General features: G+C 47.7%; 1 protein-coding gene across 3 annotated transcripts in view; it reads left to right on the plus strand.

The window, feature by feature from the left end:
- LOC115201727 (poly(ADP-ribose) glycohydrolase) overlaps positions 1 to 14,592 on the plus strand; it is a 95,753-nt gene that overhangs the window by 12,723 nt on the left and 68,438 nt on the right. The window lies entirely within an intron of this gene.

The following is a 14,592-nucleotide window of genomic DNA, read 5'->3' on the forward strand; positions in this document are numbered from 1 at the left end:
ACCGTCTGGGTTCAATGACACCCGAAAAATTAAAATCATTTCTGGCCTCATCAGTCACACACACACACACACACACACACACACACACACACACACACACACACACACACACACACACACACACACACACACACACACACACACACACACACACACACACACACACACACACACACACACACACACACACACACACACACACACACACACACACACACACACACACACACACACACACACACACACACACACACACACACACACACACACACACACACACACACACACACACCACACACACACACACACACACACACACACACACACACACACACACACACACACACACACACACACACACACACACACACACACACACACACACACACACACACACACACACACACACACACACACACACACACACACACACACACACACACACACACACACACACACACACACACACACACACACACACACACACACACACACACACACACACACACACACACACACACACACACACACACACACACACACACACACACACACACACACACACACACACACACACACACACACACACACACACACACACACACACACACCACACACACACACACACACACACACACACACACACACACACACACACACACACACACACACACACACACACACACACACACACACACACACACACACACACACACACACACACACACACACACACACACACACACACACACACACACACACACACACACACACACACACACACACACACCACACACACACACACACACACACACACAACACACACACACACACACCACACACACACACACACACACACACACACACACACACACATCACACACACACACACAACACACACACACACACACACACCACACACACACACACACACACACACACACACCACACACACCCCCCCCCCCCATCTGGTTTTAAGAACCCCTATTAAACTAATCCTGTTTTTTAGTATCCATGAATACACCAGTCAGATTGGCATAAACCACAGGGCTGTAGTGGTCTAGTCTGGGGCTAGGTTCAGACACAGGGCTGTAGTGGTCTAGTCTGGGGCTAGGTTCAGACACAGGGCTGTAGTGATCTAGTCTGGGGCTAGGTTCAGACACAGGGCCGTAGTGATCTAGTCTGGTGCTAGGTTCAGACACAGCACAGGGCTGTAGTGGTCTAGTCTGGGGCTAGGTTCAGACACAGGGCTGTAGTGATCTAGTCTGGTGCTAGGTTCAGACACAGGGCTGTAGTGATCTAGTCTGGGGCTAGGTTCAGACACAGGGCTGTAGTGATCTAGTCTGGGGCTAGGTTCAGACACAGGGCTGTAGTGATCTAGTCTGGAGCTAGGTTCAGACAGGGCCGTAGTGATCTAGTCTGGGGCTAGGTTCAGACACAGGGCCGTAGTGATCTAGTCTGGGGCTAGGTTCAGACACAGGGCCGTAGTGGTCTAGTCTGGTGCTAGGTTCAGACACAGCACAGGGCTGTAGTGATCTAGTCTGGGGCTAGGTTCAGACACAGGGCCGTAGTGGTCTAGTCTGGTGCTAGGTTCAGACACAGCACAGGGCCGTAGTGGTTTAGTCTGGGGCTAGGTTCAGACACAGGGCTGTAGTGATCTAGTCTGGTGCTAGGTTCAGACACAGGGCTGTAGTGATCTAGTCTGGGGCTAGGTTCAGACACAGGGCTGTAGTGATCTAGTCTGGGGCTAGGTTCAGACACAGGGCTGTAGTGATCTAGTCTGGAGCTAGGTTCAGACAGGGCTGTAGTGATCTAGTCTGGGGCTAGGTTCAGACACAGGGCCGTAGTGATCTAGTCTGGGGCTAGGTTCAGACACAGGGCCGTAGTGGTCTAGTCTGGTGCTAGGTTCAGACACAGCACAGGGCTGTAGTGATCTAGTCTGGGGCTAGGTTCAGACACAGGGCCGTAGTGGTCTAGTCTGGTGCTAGGTTCAGACACAGCACAGGGCCGTAGTGGTTTAGTCTGGGGCTAGGTTCAGAAACAGGGCCGTAGTGATCTAGTCTGGGGCTAGGTTCAGACACAGCACAGGGCTGTAGTGGTCTAGTCTGGGGCTAGGTTCAGACACAGCACAGGGCTGTAGTGATCTAGTCTGGGGCTAGGTTCAGACACAGGGCTGTAGTGATCTAGTCTGGTGCTAGGTTCAGACACAGCACAGGGCTGTAGTGGTCTAGTCTGGGGCTAGGTTCAGACACAGGGCTGTAGTGGTCTAGTCTGGTGCTAGGTTCAGACACAGGGCTGTAGTGATCTAGTCTGGGGCTAGGTTCAGACACAGGGCCGTAGTGGTCTAGTCTGGGGCTAGGTTCAGACACAGGGCTGTAGTGATCTAGTCTGGTGCTAGGTTCAGACACAGGGCTGTAGTGATCTAGTCTGGTGCTAGGTTCAGACACAGGGCCGTTGTGATCTAGTCAGGGGCTAGGTTCAGACACAGGGCTGTAGTGATCTAGTCTGGGGCTAGGTTCAGACAGGGCTGTAGTGATCTAGTCTGGTGCTAGGTTCAGACACAGGGCCGTAGTGATCTAGTTTGGAGCTAGGTTTAGACAGGGCTGTAGTGATCTAGTCTGGGGCTAGGTTCAGACACAGCACAGGGCTGTAGTGGTCTAGTCTGGGGCTAGGTTCAGACACAGGGCTGTAGTGGTCTAGTCTGGGGCTAGGTTCAGACACAGGGCCGTAGTGGTCTAGTCTGGGGCTAGGTTCAGACACAGGGCTGTAGTGATCTAGTCTGGTGCTAGGTTCAGACACAGGGCCGTTGTGATCTAGTCAGGGGCTAGGTTCAGACACAGGGCCGTAGTGATCTAGTCTGGGGCTAGGTTCAGACACAGGGCCGTAGTGGTCTAGTCTGGTGCTAGGTTCAGACACAGCACAGATGGCTCGTTTGCCAATGATCCTTTCGGCTGTGTAAATCACACGGAGTCAGTCAGTCTGGCGACATCTGCACGCCTCTCTAAAGACAACGACTGTTATACAGCAGACGCTGTACTTTTATCTGTGTATTATCGTTGAAATGTTAGCTATAGTAAGTTACAAACTGATGACATTTATTAAGGGCTCTATCAATCTCCGTCTTTTCCTATTCTAATATTTAGCTCTTACAAATTGCTGGTAAAAACAACAGATGAAATATCTCCTGGAACGGACTGTGACTGTTGAGGGGACACACGTTATTTTGTTGTATTGTTTGTGTATCGGTGTTTTTTTTTTATTTGTGTGACTGTCTTTTGTGTATCAGTATTTTGTTAATTGTCATGTTTTGTTTGGACCCCAGGAAGATTAGCTTCTGCAAAAGCTGATGGGGATCCTAATAAACAAATAAATCAATTTGGTTGGTTTATAGCCAAAATCACTTTTTTTTTTGTTTGTTTATCAGAATTTTATGGCTTCAATTCATTCTCTGTAAATTGTGAATAACTTACTGTGGGGACTAATCAAATGTATTTATATAGCCGTCTTACATCAGCAGATGTCACAAAGTGCTGTACAGAAACCCAGCCTAAAACCCCCAAACAGCAAGCAATGCAGGTGTAGAAGCACGGTGGCTAGGAAAAACTCCCTAGAAAGGACAAAACCTAGGAAGAAACCTAGAGAGGAACCAGGCTATGAGGGGTGGCCAGTCCTCTTCTGGCTGTGCCGGGTGGAGATTATAACAGAACATGGCCAAGATGTTCAAATGTTCATAAATGACCAGCAGGGTCAAATAATAATAATCACAGTGGTTGTCGAGGGTGCAACAGGTCAGCACCTCAGGGGTAAATGTCAGTTGGCTTTTCATAGCCGATCATTGAGAGTATCTCTACCGCTCCTTCTGTCTCTAGAGAGTTGAAAACAGCAGGTCTGGGACAGGTAGCACGTCCGGTGAACAGGTCAGGGTTCCGTAGCCGCAGGCAGAACAGTTGAAACTGGAGCAGCACGGCCAGGTGGACTGGGGACAGCAAGAAGTCGTCATGCCAGGTAGTCCTGAGGCATGCTCCTAGGGCTCATGTCCCCCGAGAGAGAGAAAGAGAGAATTTAGAGAGAGCATACTTAAATTCACACATGACACTGGAGAAATACTCCAGATATAACAGACTGATCCTAGCCCCCCGATACATAAACTACTGCAGCATAAATACTGGAGGCTGAGACAGGAGGGGTCAGGAGACACTGTGGCCCCATCTGATGATACCCCCAGACAGGGCCAAACAGGCAGGATATAACCCCACCCACTTTGCCAAAGCACAGGGAGGCTAGCACTGGAGTAATATGATCAAATTTTGTTCTAGTCAGGATTCTAGCAGCCGTATTTAGCACTAACTGAAGTTTATTTAGTGCTTTATCCGGGTAGCCGGAAAGTAGAGCATTGCAGTAGTCTAACCTAGAAGTAACAAAAGCATGGATTAATTGTTCTGCATCAATTTTGGACAGAAAGTTTCTGATCTTTGCAATGTTACGTAGATGGAAAAAAGCCTTGAAACAGTCTTGATATGTTCTTCAAAAGAGAGATCAGGGTCCAGAGTAACGCCGAGGTCCTTCACAGTTTTAGTTGAGACGACTGTACAACCATCAAGATTAATTGTCAGATTCAACAGAAGATCTCTTTGTTTCTTGGGACCTAGAACTAGCATCTCTATTTTGTCCGAGTTTAAAAGTAGAAAGTTTGCAGCCATCCACTTCCTTATGTCTGAAACACAGGCTTCCAGCGAGGGCAATTTTGGGGCTTCACCATGTTTCATTGAAATGTACAGCTGTGTGGCACCCGCATAGCAGTGAAAGTTAACAATATGTTTTCGAATGACATCCCCAAGAGGTAAAATATATAGTGAAAACAATAGTGGTCCTAAAAAGGAACCTTGAGAAACACCGAAATGTACAGTTGTTTTGTCAGAGGACAAACCATTCAGAGACAAACTGATATCTTTCCGATAGATAAGATCTAAACCAGGCCAGAACTTGTCCGTGTAGAACAATTTGGGTTTCCAATCTCTCCAAAAGAATGTGGTGATCGATGGTATCAAAAGCAGCACTAAGGTCTTGGAGCACGAGGACAGATGCAGAGCCTCGGTCTGACGCCATTAAAGGGTCATTTACCACCTTCACAAGTGCAGTCTCAGTGCTATGATGGGGTCTAAAACAGACTGAAGCCTCTTTACTGTTTGAAACTCAATGGTGTCGAGGATGACATCGTCCCCCAGTGACTGTACGTACATACCCCAACCAGAAGCCATGGATTACAGGCAAGATCCGCACTTAGCTAAAGGGTAGAGCTGCTGCTTTCAAGGAGTGGGACTCTAACCTGGAAGCTCATAAGAAATCCCGCTATGCCCTCCGACGAACCATCAAACAGGCAAAGCGTCAATGCAGGACTAAGATTGAATCGTACTACACCGGCTCTGAAGCTCGTCGAATGTGTCAGGGCTTGCAAACCATTACAGACTACAAGGGGAAGCACAGCCGAGAGCTGCCCAGTGACACGAGCCTACCAGACGAGCTAAACTACTTCTATGCTCGCTTCGAAGGCAAATGTCACTGAAACATGCATGAGAGCACCAGCTGTTCCGGAAGACTGTGATCACGCTCTCTGCAGTCGTTGTGAGTAAGACCTTTAAACAGGTCAACATTTCCAAGGCCGCAGGGCCAGATGTTTTAAGCAGACCAACATAGTGCCTGTGCCCAAGAACACTAAGGTAACCTGCCTAAATGACGACCGACCCGTAGCACTCATGTCTGTAGCCATGAAGTGCTTTGAACGGCTGGTCATGGCTCACATCAACACCATTATCCCAGAAACCCTAGACCCACTCCAATTTGCATACCGCCCCAACAGATTCACAAATGACTCTATCTATTGCACTCCACACTGCCGTTTCCCACCTGGACAAAAGGAACACCTATGTGAGAATGCTATTCATGGACTAGAGCTCAGCATTCAACTCCATAGTACCCTCAAAGCTCATCACTAAGCTAAGGACCCTGGGATTAAACACCTCCCTCTGCAACTGGATCCTGGACTTCCTGACGGGCCGCCTCCAGGTGGTGAGGGTAGGTAACACATCCGCCACGCTGATCCTCAACACAGGGGTCCCTCAGGGGTGCGTGCTCAGTCCCCTCCTGTACTCCCTGTTCACTCATGAATGCACGACCAGGCACAACTCCAACACCATAATTAAGTTTGCCGATGACACAACAGGTGTAGGCCTGATCACTAACAATGAATAGACAGCCTATAGGGAGGAGGTCAGAGACCTGGCAGTGTGGTGCCAGGACAACAACCTCTACCTCAACATGATCAAGACAAAGGAGATGATTGTGGACGACAGGAAAAAGAGGACCGAGCACGCCTCCATTCTCCTCGACGGTGCTGCAGTGGAGCAGGTTGAGAGCTTCAAGTTCCTTGGTGTCCACATCATCACAAACTAACATGGTACAAGCACACCAAGACAGTCGTGAAGAGGGCACAACAAAACCTATTCCACTTCGGGAGACTGAAAAGATTTGGCATGGGTCCTCAGATCCTCAAAAGGTTCTACAGCTGTACCATCGAGAGCATCCTGACTGGTTGCATCACTGCCTGGTATGGCAACTGCTCGGCCTCCGACCGCAAGGCGCTACAGAGGGTAGTGCGTACGACCCAGTACATCACCGGGGCCAAGCTTCCTGCCATCCAGCACCTCTATACCAGGCGGTGTCAGAGGAAGGCCCTAAAAATTGTCAGACCCTCTCTCTGTCTCCCTCTCTCTGTCTCCCTCTCTCTGTCTGCCTATGTCTCTGCCTATGTCTCTGTCTGTGTCTGTGTCTCACTCACTCACTCACTCACTCACTCACTCACTCACTCACTCACTCACTCACTCTCACACACACACACATATCTGTCGCCAGTTGGCACCTGCCCTGTCTAGTTGCTGTAGCTACAGTCCCAAATCTTTTTGTGCTCTCTTGCTGACGATCACAATATGAGTTGGCAAGACAACCCTTACCCATCTGGGACCAGTCAGAGAGAACCTCCAAATAAACGCAACATCAGCACCTGCCTCCTATCTAGCTAACCTTCACTAGGGAAAATGGGATCAATTTGCCTGCTGTCTAGCTAACCTTCACTAGGGAAAATGGGATCAATTTGCCTGCTGTCTAGCTAACCTTCACTAGGGAAAATGGGATCAATTTGCCTGCTGTCTAGCTAACCTTCACTAGGGAAAATGGGATCAATTTGCCTGCTGTCTAGCTAACCTTCACTAGGGAAAATGGGATCAATTTGCCTGCTGTCTAGCTAACCTTCACTAGGGAAAATGGGATCAATTTGCCTGAATTGTAGCAGTGGAAATATATGGGTGACATCTTGACTGAGCAGTCAATTGGTTTATATAGTCTAGTCATCAACTGATTTTAAGAGTGGTGTGTCGTTCTCTCTACAGCTCTGTGTTTTTCTTCTAACGTAGCTCCGGTAGAGCTACAAGAGAATAGAATTGTTTGAAAAGACACGTTTCATTATTGTTTGTTTCTCATCTCAAGAAAATACACTACCAGTCAAAAGTTTGGACACACCTACTCATTTTTGTTATTTTTTTACTATTTTCTACATTGTAGAATAATAGTGAAGACTTTAAAATTATGAAATAACACCAATCATGTAGTAACCAAAAAAAAGTGTTAAACCAAATCTAAATATATTTCAGATTCTTCAAAGTATTTGCAAAGCTGTCATCAAGGCAAAAAGTTGCTATTTTGAAGAATCTCAAATATGAAATATATTTTGGTTAGTTTAACACTTTTTTTTGTTAATACATGATTCCATATGTGTTATTTCATAGTTTTGATGTCTTCACTATTCTATATATCCCTCCCTATTTCAAGTGTGTCAAGACGGCAGGTAGCCTAGTGGTTAGAGCAGGTAGCCTAGTGGTTAGAGCAGGTAGCCTAGTGGTTAGAGCAGGTAGCCTAGTGGTTAGAGCAGGTAGCCTAGTGGTTAGAGGCAGGTAGCCTAGTGGTTAGAGGCAGGTAGCCTAGTGGTTAGAGACAGGTAGCCTAGTGGTTAGAGACAGGTAGCCTAGTGGTTAGAGCAGGTAGCCTAGTGGTTAGAGCGTTGGGCCAGTAACCAAAAGGTTGCTGGATTGAATCCCTGAGCTGACACGGCAAAAATCTGTCGTTCTGCCCCTGAGCAAGGCAGTTAACCCACTGTTCCCCGGGCGCCGATGACTTGGATGTTGATTAAGGCAGCCCCCCCGCACCTCCCTGATTCAGAGGGGTTGGGTTAAAGGCGGAAGACACATTTAAGTTGAATGCATTCAGTTGTACAACTAACTAGGTATCCCCCCCCTTTCCCTTTTCTTTAGCCTTTAGGCACAAAATGTAATTGATATAATGTACAGTCTGTATGAGAATGGCAATGCTGTGTCGGCAGCTATACATGCAGGGAGGAACAGGAGGCAAGATAACTAATTTAATCCCATTCCATATAAAGGTAGCGTTTAGTAGGCTGTCAGAGGATAACAGCTGACTGACATCATATGATAACAGAGAAACACAATGCATTATTCCATTCTTAAACCTGTCAAATTGATTTGCAAAAACACTTATGTCATAAATCATGTTATAGAGTGAATTATTTTTTTGTTTTTTTACATTGACAAATAGGAAATGCACTACATGAACAAAAGTATGTGGACACCTGCTCGTCTGAACATCTCATTCTAAAATCATTGGCATTAATATGGAGTTGGTCCCTCCCCTTTTGCTGCTATAACAGTCTCCACTCTTCTGGGAAAGGCTTTCCACTAGAAGTTGGAACATTGCTGAGGGGACTTAATTCCATTCAAATCAAATTTACTCGTCACATAAACATATTTAGCAGATGTTATTGCGGGTGTAGCAAAATGCTTATGTTTCTAGCTCCAACAGTGCAGTAGCATCTAACAATTCACAACAATACACACACGTAAAATAATGGCATTAATGAGGTCAGGTACCAATGTTGGGCGATTAGGCCTGGCTCACAGTTGGCGTTTGATGAGGTTGAGGTCAGGGCTTTGTGCAGGCCATTCAAGTTCTTCCACACCGATCTCGACAAACCATTTCTGTATGGACCTTGCTTTGTGCACGGGGGCATTGTCATGTTGAAACAGGAAAGGGCAATGCCCAAACTGCTGCCACAAAGTTGGAGGCACAGAATCGTCTAGAATGTCATGGTATGTTGTAGCGTTAAGATTTCCCTTCACTGGAACTAAGGGGCCCGAACCAAACAGCCCCAGACCATTATTCCTCCTCCACCAAACTTTACAGTTGGCACAATGCATTGGGGCAGGAAGCCTTCTCCTGGCATCTGCCAAACCCAGGTTTGTCTGTTGGACTGCCAGATGGTGAAGTGTGATTCATCACTCCAGAGAACAAGTTTCCACTGCTCCAGAGTCCAATGGCAGCGAGCTTTACACCACTCCAGCCTACACTTGGCATTGCGCATGATTAACTTAGGTTTGTGTGCGGCTGCTCGGTCAGGCCATGGAAACCCATTTCATGAAGCACCCGACAAACAGTTCTTGTGCTGACGTTGCTTCCAGAGGCAGTTTGGAACTCGGTAGTGAGTGTTGCAACCGAGGACAGACCATTTTGATGTGCTATAAGCTTTTGTGAGCTTTTGTGTCCTACCACTTCGCGGCTGAGCCGTTGTTGCTCCTAGACGTTTCCACTTCACAATAACAGCACTTACAGTTAACCGGGGCAGCTCTAGCAGGGCAGAAATTTGATAAACTGACTTGTTAGAAAGGTGGCATCCTATGACGATGCCATGTTGAAAGTCACTGAGCTCTTCAGTAAGACCATTCAACTGCAATGTTTGTCTATGGAGATTGCATGGCTGTGTGCTCGATTTTATACACCTGTCAGCAACGGGTGTGGTTGAAATAGCCGAATCCACAAATTTAAAGGTGTGTCCACACACTTTTGTGTATGTAGCGGCCATATCTTTCCTCACAATAAAATTGAAGCGACGTACGCTTGTATCAGGAGTCGCTTGTTTTTATGAAATCAAAAAACATAAATATGAGGTACCAGATTCTAGAATATGCACCCCACACACACACCCACAATATGTATTTTTTGGACAACTGACAAGCTAATACCTTGATGTACAGCATAGGGAGGGATGAAGGATAGAGAGGAGGGATGAAGGATAGAGAGGAGAGAGGAGGGATGAAGGATAGAGAGGGATGTAGGGAGAGAGAGGTAGTGGTAAATATAGAGAGGAGGTAGTGGTAATTATAGAGAGGGGAGAAGAGGTAGTGGTAATTATAGAGAGGAGGTAGTGGTAATTATAGAGAGGGGAGAAGAGGTAGTGGTAATTATAGAGAGGAGGAGAGAGAGGAGGTAGTGGTATTTATAGAGAGGAGGAGAGAGGAGGTAGGGGTAATTATAGAGAGGAGGAGAGAGGAGGTAGTGGTAATTATAGAGAGGAGGAGAGAGAGGAGGTAGTGGTATTTATAGAGAGGAGGAGAGAGGAGGTAGGGGTAATTATAGAGAGGAGGAGAGAGGAGGTAGTGGTATTTATAGAGAGGAGGAGAGAGAGGAGGTAGTGGTATTTATAGAGAGGAGGAGAGAGGAGGTAGTGGTAATTATAGAGAGGGGGAGAGAGGAGGTAGTGGTATTTCTAGAGAGGAGGAGGAGAGAGGAGGTAGGGGTAATTATAGAGAGGAGGAGAGAGGAGGTAGTGGTATTTATAGAGAGGAGGAGAGTAGAGAGGTCAGGGGGGTAATTATAGAGAGGAGGGAGAGAGGAGGTCAGTGGTATTTATAGAGAGGAGGAGAGGAGGAGGTAGTGGTATTTATAGAGAGGAGGAGAGAGAGGAGGTAGTGGTATTTATAGAGAGGAGGAGAGAGGAGGTAGTGGTATTTATAGAGAGGAGAGAGGAGGTAGGGGTAAATATAGAGAGGAGGAGAGAAGAGGGTAGGGGTAATTATAGAGGAGAGAGGAGGTAGGGGTAATTATAGGAGGAGGGAGAGAGGAAGGTAGGGGTAGATTATAAAGGGAGGGAGAAGAGGAGGTAGGGGGTAATCTATAGAGAGGGGGCAGGAGGAGGAGAGGTAGTAGTGGTATTTATTAGAGAGGAGGAGAGAGTGATGGTAGTGGTATTTATAGAGAGGAGGAGACGATGGAGGTAGTGGTAATTCTAGAGATGTGTGGGAGGAGAGGAGAGTAGTGGTAGGTTCTATCTAGAGACGGAGGAGGTAGTGGTATTTCCTAGAGATGGAGGAGGTAGGTGGTATTTATACTGGAGAGGAGGATGAGAGAGGAGTAGTGGTATTTATAGAGAGGAGGATGAGAGAGGAGGGTAGTGGTAATTATAGAGAGGAGGAGAGAGGAGAGACGGAGAGGATGGATGAGAGGAGGTAGGGGTAATTATAGACGAGGAGAGAGGAGGGTAGGGGGGGTAAATATAGAGAGGAGGAGAGAGAGGTAAGAGGGGTAGGGGTAATTATAGAGAGGAGGAGAGAGGAGGGAGGGGTAAATATAGAGAGGGAGGAGAGAGGAAGGTAGTGGTAATTTATAGAGAGGAGGAGAGAGAGGACGGTAGTGGTATGTATATAGAGAGGAAGGGAGAGATGAGGTAGGGATTATAGAGAGGAGGAGAGAGGAGGTAGTGGTATTTATAGAGAGGAGGAGAGAGAGGAGGGTAGTGGGTATTTATAGAGAGGAGGAGAGAGGAGGTAGTGGTAATTATAGAGAGGGGGAGAGAGGAGGTAGTGGTATTTCTAGAGAGGAGGAGAGAGAGGAGGTAGGGGTAATTATAGAGAGGAGGAGAGAGGAGGTAGTGGTATTTATAGAGAGGAGGAGAGAGAGGAGGTAGGGGTAATTATAGAGAGGAGGAGAGAGGAGGTAGTGGTATTTATAGAGAGGAGGAGAGAGGAGGTAGTGGTATTTATAGAGAGGAGGAGAGAGAGGAGGTAGTGGTATTTATAGAGAGGAGGAGAGAGGAGGTAGTGGTATTTATAGAGAGGAGAGAGGAGGTAGGGGTAAATATAGAGAGGAGGAGAGAAGAGGTAGGGGTAATTATAGAGGAGAGAGGAGGTAGGGGTAATTATAGAGGAGGAGAGAGGAGGTAGGGGTAATTATAGAGGAGGAGAGAGGAGGTAGGGGTAATTATAGAGAGGAGGAGAGAGGAGGTAGTGGTATTTATAGAGAGGAGGAGAGAGGAGGTAGTGGTATTTATAGAGAGGAGGAGAGAGGAGGTAGTGGTAATTATAGAGAGGGGGAGAGAGGAGGTAGTGGTATTTCTAGAGAGGAGGAGGTAGTGGTATTTCTAGAGAGGAGGAGGTAGTGGTATTTATAGAGAGGAGGAGAGAGAGGAGGTAGTGGTATTTATAGAGAGGAGGAGAGAGGAGGTAGTGGTAATTATAGAGAGGAGGAGAGAGGAGAGAGGAGGAGAGAGGAGGTAGGGGTAATTATAGAGAGGAGAGAGGAGGTAGGGGTAAATATAGAGAGGAGGAGAGAAGAGGTAGGGGTAATTATAGAGAGGAGGAGAGAGGAGGTAGGGGTAATTATAGAGAGGAGGAGAGAGGAGGTAGTGGTATTTCTAGAGAGGAGGAGAGAGGAGGTAGTGGTAATTATAGAGAGGAGGAGAGAGGAGGTAGGGGTAATTATAGAGAGGAGGAGAGAGGAGGTAGGGGTAATAGAGAGGAGGAGAGAGGAGGTAGGGGTAATTATAGAGAGGAGGAGAGAGGAGGTAGGGGTAATTATAGAGGAGGAGAGAGGAGGTAGGGGTAATTATAGAGAGGAGAGAGGAGGTAGGGGTAATTATAGAGAGGAGGATAGAGGAGGTAGGGGTAATTATAGAGAGGAGGAGAGAGGAGGTAGGGGTAATTATAGAGAGGAGGAGAGGAGGTAGGGGTAATTATAGAGAGGAGAGAGGAGGTAGGGGTAATTATAGAGAGGAGGAGAGAAGAGGTAGGGGTAATTATAGAGAGGAGGAGAGAGGAGGTAGGGGTAATTATAGAGAGGAGGAGAGAGGAGGTAGGGGTCATTATAGAGAGGAGGAGAGAGGAGGTAAGGGTAATTATAGAGAGGAGGAGAGAAGAGGTAGGGGTAATTATAGAGGAGAGAGGAGGTAGGGGTAATTATAGAGAGGAGGAGAGAGGAGGTAGGGGTAATTATAGAGAGGAGGAGAGAGGAGGTAGGGGTAATTATAGAGGAGAGAGGAGGTAGGGGTAATTATAGAGGAGAGAGGAGGTAGGGGTAATTATAGAGAGGAGAGAGGAGGGTAGGGGTAATTATAGAGGAGAGAGGAGGTAGGGGTAAGTATAGAGAGGAGGAGAGAGGAGGTAGGGGTAATTATAGAGAGGAGGAGAGAGGAGGTAGGGGTAATTATAGAGAGGAGGAGAGAGGAGGTAGGGGTAATTATAGAGAGGAGGAGAGAGGAGGTAGGGGTAATTATAGAGAGGAGGGGAGAAGAGGTAGTGGTAATTATTGAGAGGAGGTAGGGGTAATTATAGAGAGGAGGTAGGGGTAATTATAGAGGAGAGAGGAGGTAGGGGTAATTATAGAGGGAGAGAGGAGGTAGGGGTAATTATAGAGGAGGAGAGAGGAGGTAGGGGTAATTATAGAGGAGAGAGGAGGTAGGGGTAATTATAGAGAGGAGGAGAGGAGGTAGGGGTAATTATAGAGAGGAGGAGAGAGGGTAGGGGTAATTATAGAGAGGAGGAGAGAGGAGGTAGGGGTAATTATAGAGAGGAGGAGAGAGGAGGTAGGGGTAATTATAGAGAGGAGGGGAGAAGAGGTAGTGGTAATTATAGAGAGGAGGAGAGAGGAGGTAGGGGTAATTATAGAGAGGAGGTAGGGGTAATTATAGAGAGGAGGAGAGAGGAGGTAGTGGTAAATATAGAGAGGAGGAGAGAGGAGGTAGGGGTAATTATAGAGAGGAGGAGAGAGGAGGTAGGGGTAATTATAGAGAGGAGGAGAGAAGAGGTAGGGGTAATTATAGAGGAGAGAGGAGGTAGGGGTAATTATAGAGAGGAGGGGAGAGGAGGTAGGGGTAATTATAGAGGAGAGAGGAGGTAGGGGTAATTATAGAGAGGAGGAGAGGAGGTAGGGGTAATTATAGAGGAGAGAGGAGGTAGGGGTAATTATAGAGAGGAGGTAGGGGTAATTATAGAGAGGAGGAGAGAGGAGGTAGTGGTAATTATAGAGAGGAGGGCATCCCCCTCTCCTCCCTACGGCATCCTCCTCTCCTCCCTACGGCATCCCCCTCTCCTCCCTACGGCATCCCCCTCTCCTCCCTACGGCATCCCCCTCTCCTCCCTACGGCAGCCCCCTCTCCTCCCTACGGCATCCCCCTCTCCTCCCTACGGCAGCCCCTCTCCTCCCTACGGCAGCCCCCTCTCCTCCCTACGGCAGCCCCCTCTCCTCCCTACGGCATCCCCCTCTCCTCCCTACGGCATCCCCCTCTCCTCCCCTACGGGCATCCCACTCCTCCTCCCTACGGAAGCCCATCTCCTCACTCCGGCATCCCCCTTCTCCTCCCTACGGCATTCCCCTCTCTTCCCCTACCCCGGCAGCCTCCCTCTCCTGCCCTACCGGCAG

Source organism: Salmo trutta, chromosome 10 (genome assembly GCF_901001165.1).
Source record: "Salmo trutta chromosome 10, fSalTru1.1, whole genome shotgun sequence".
NCBI lineage: Eukaryota > Metazoa > Chordata > Actinopteri > Salmoniformes > Salmonidae > Salmo > Salmo trutta.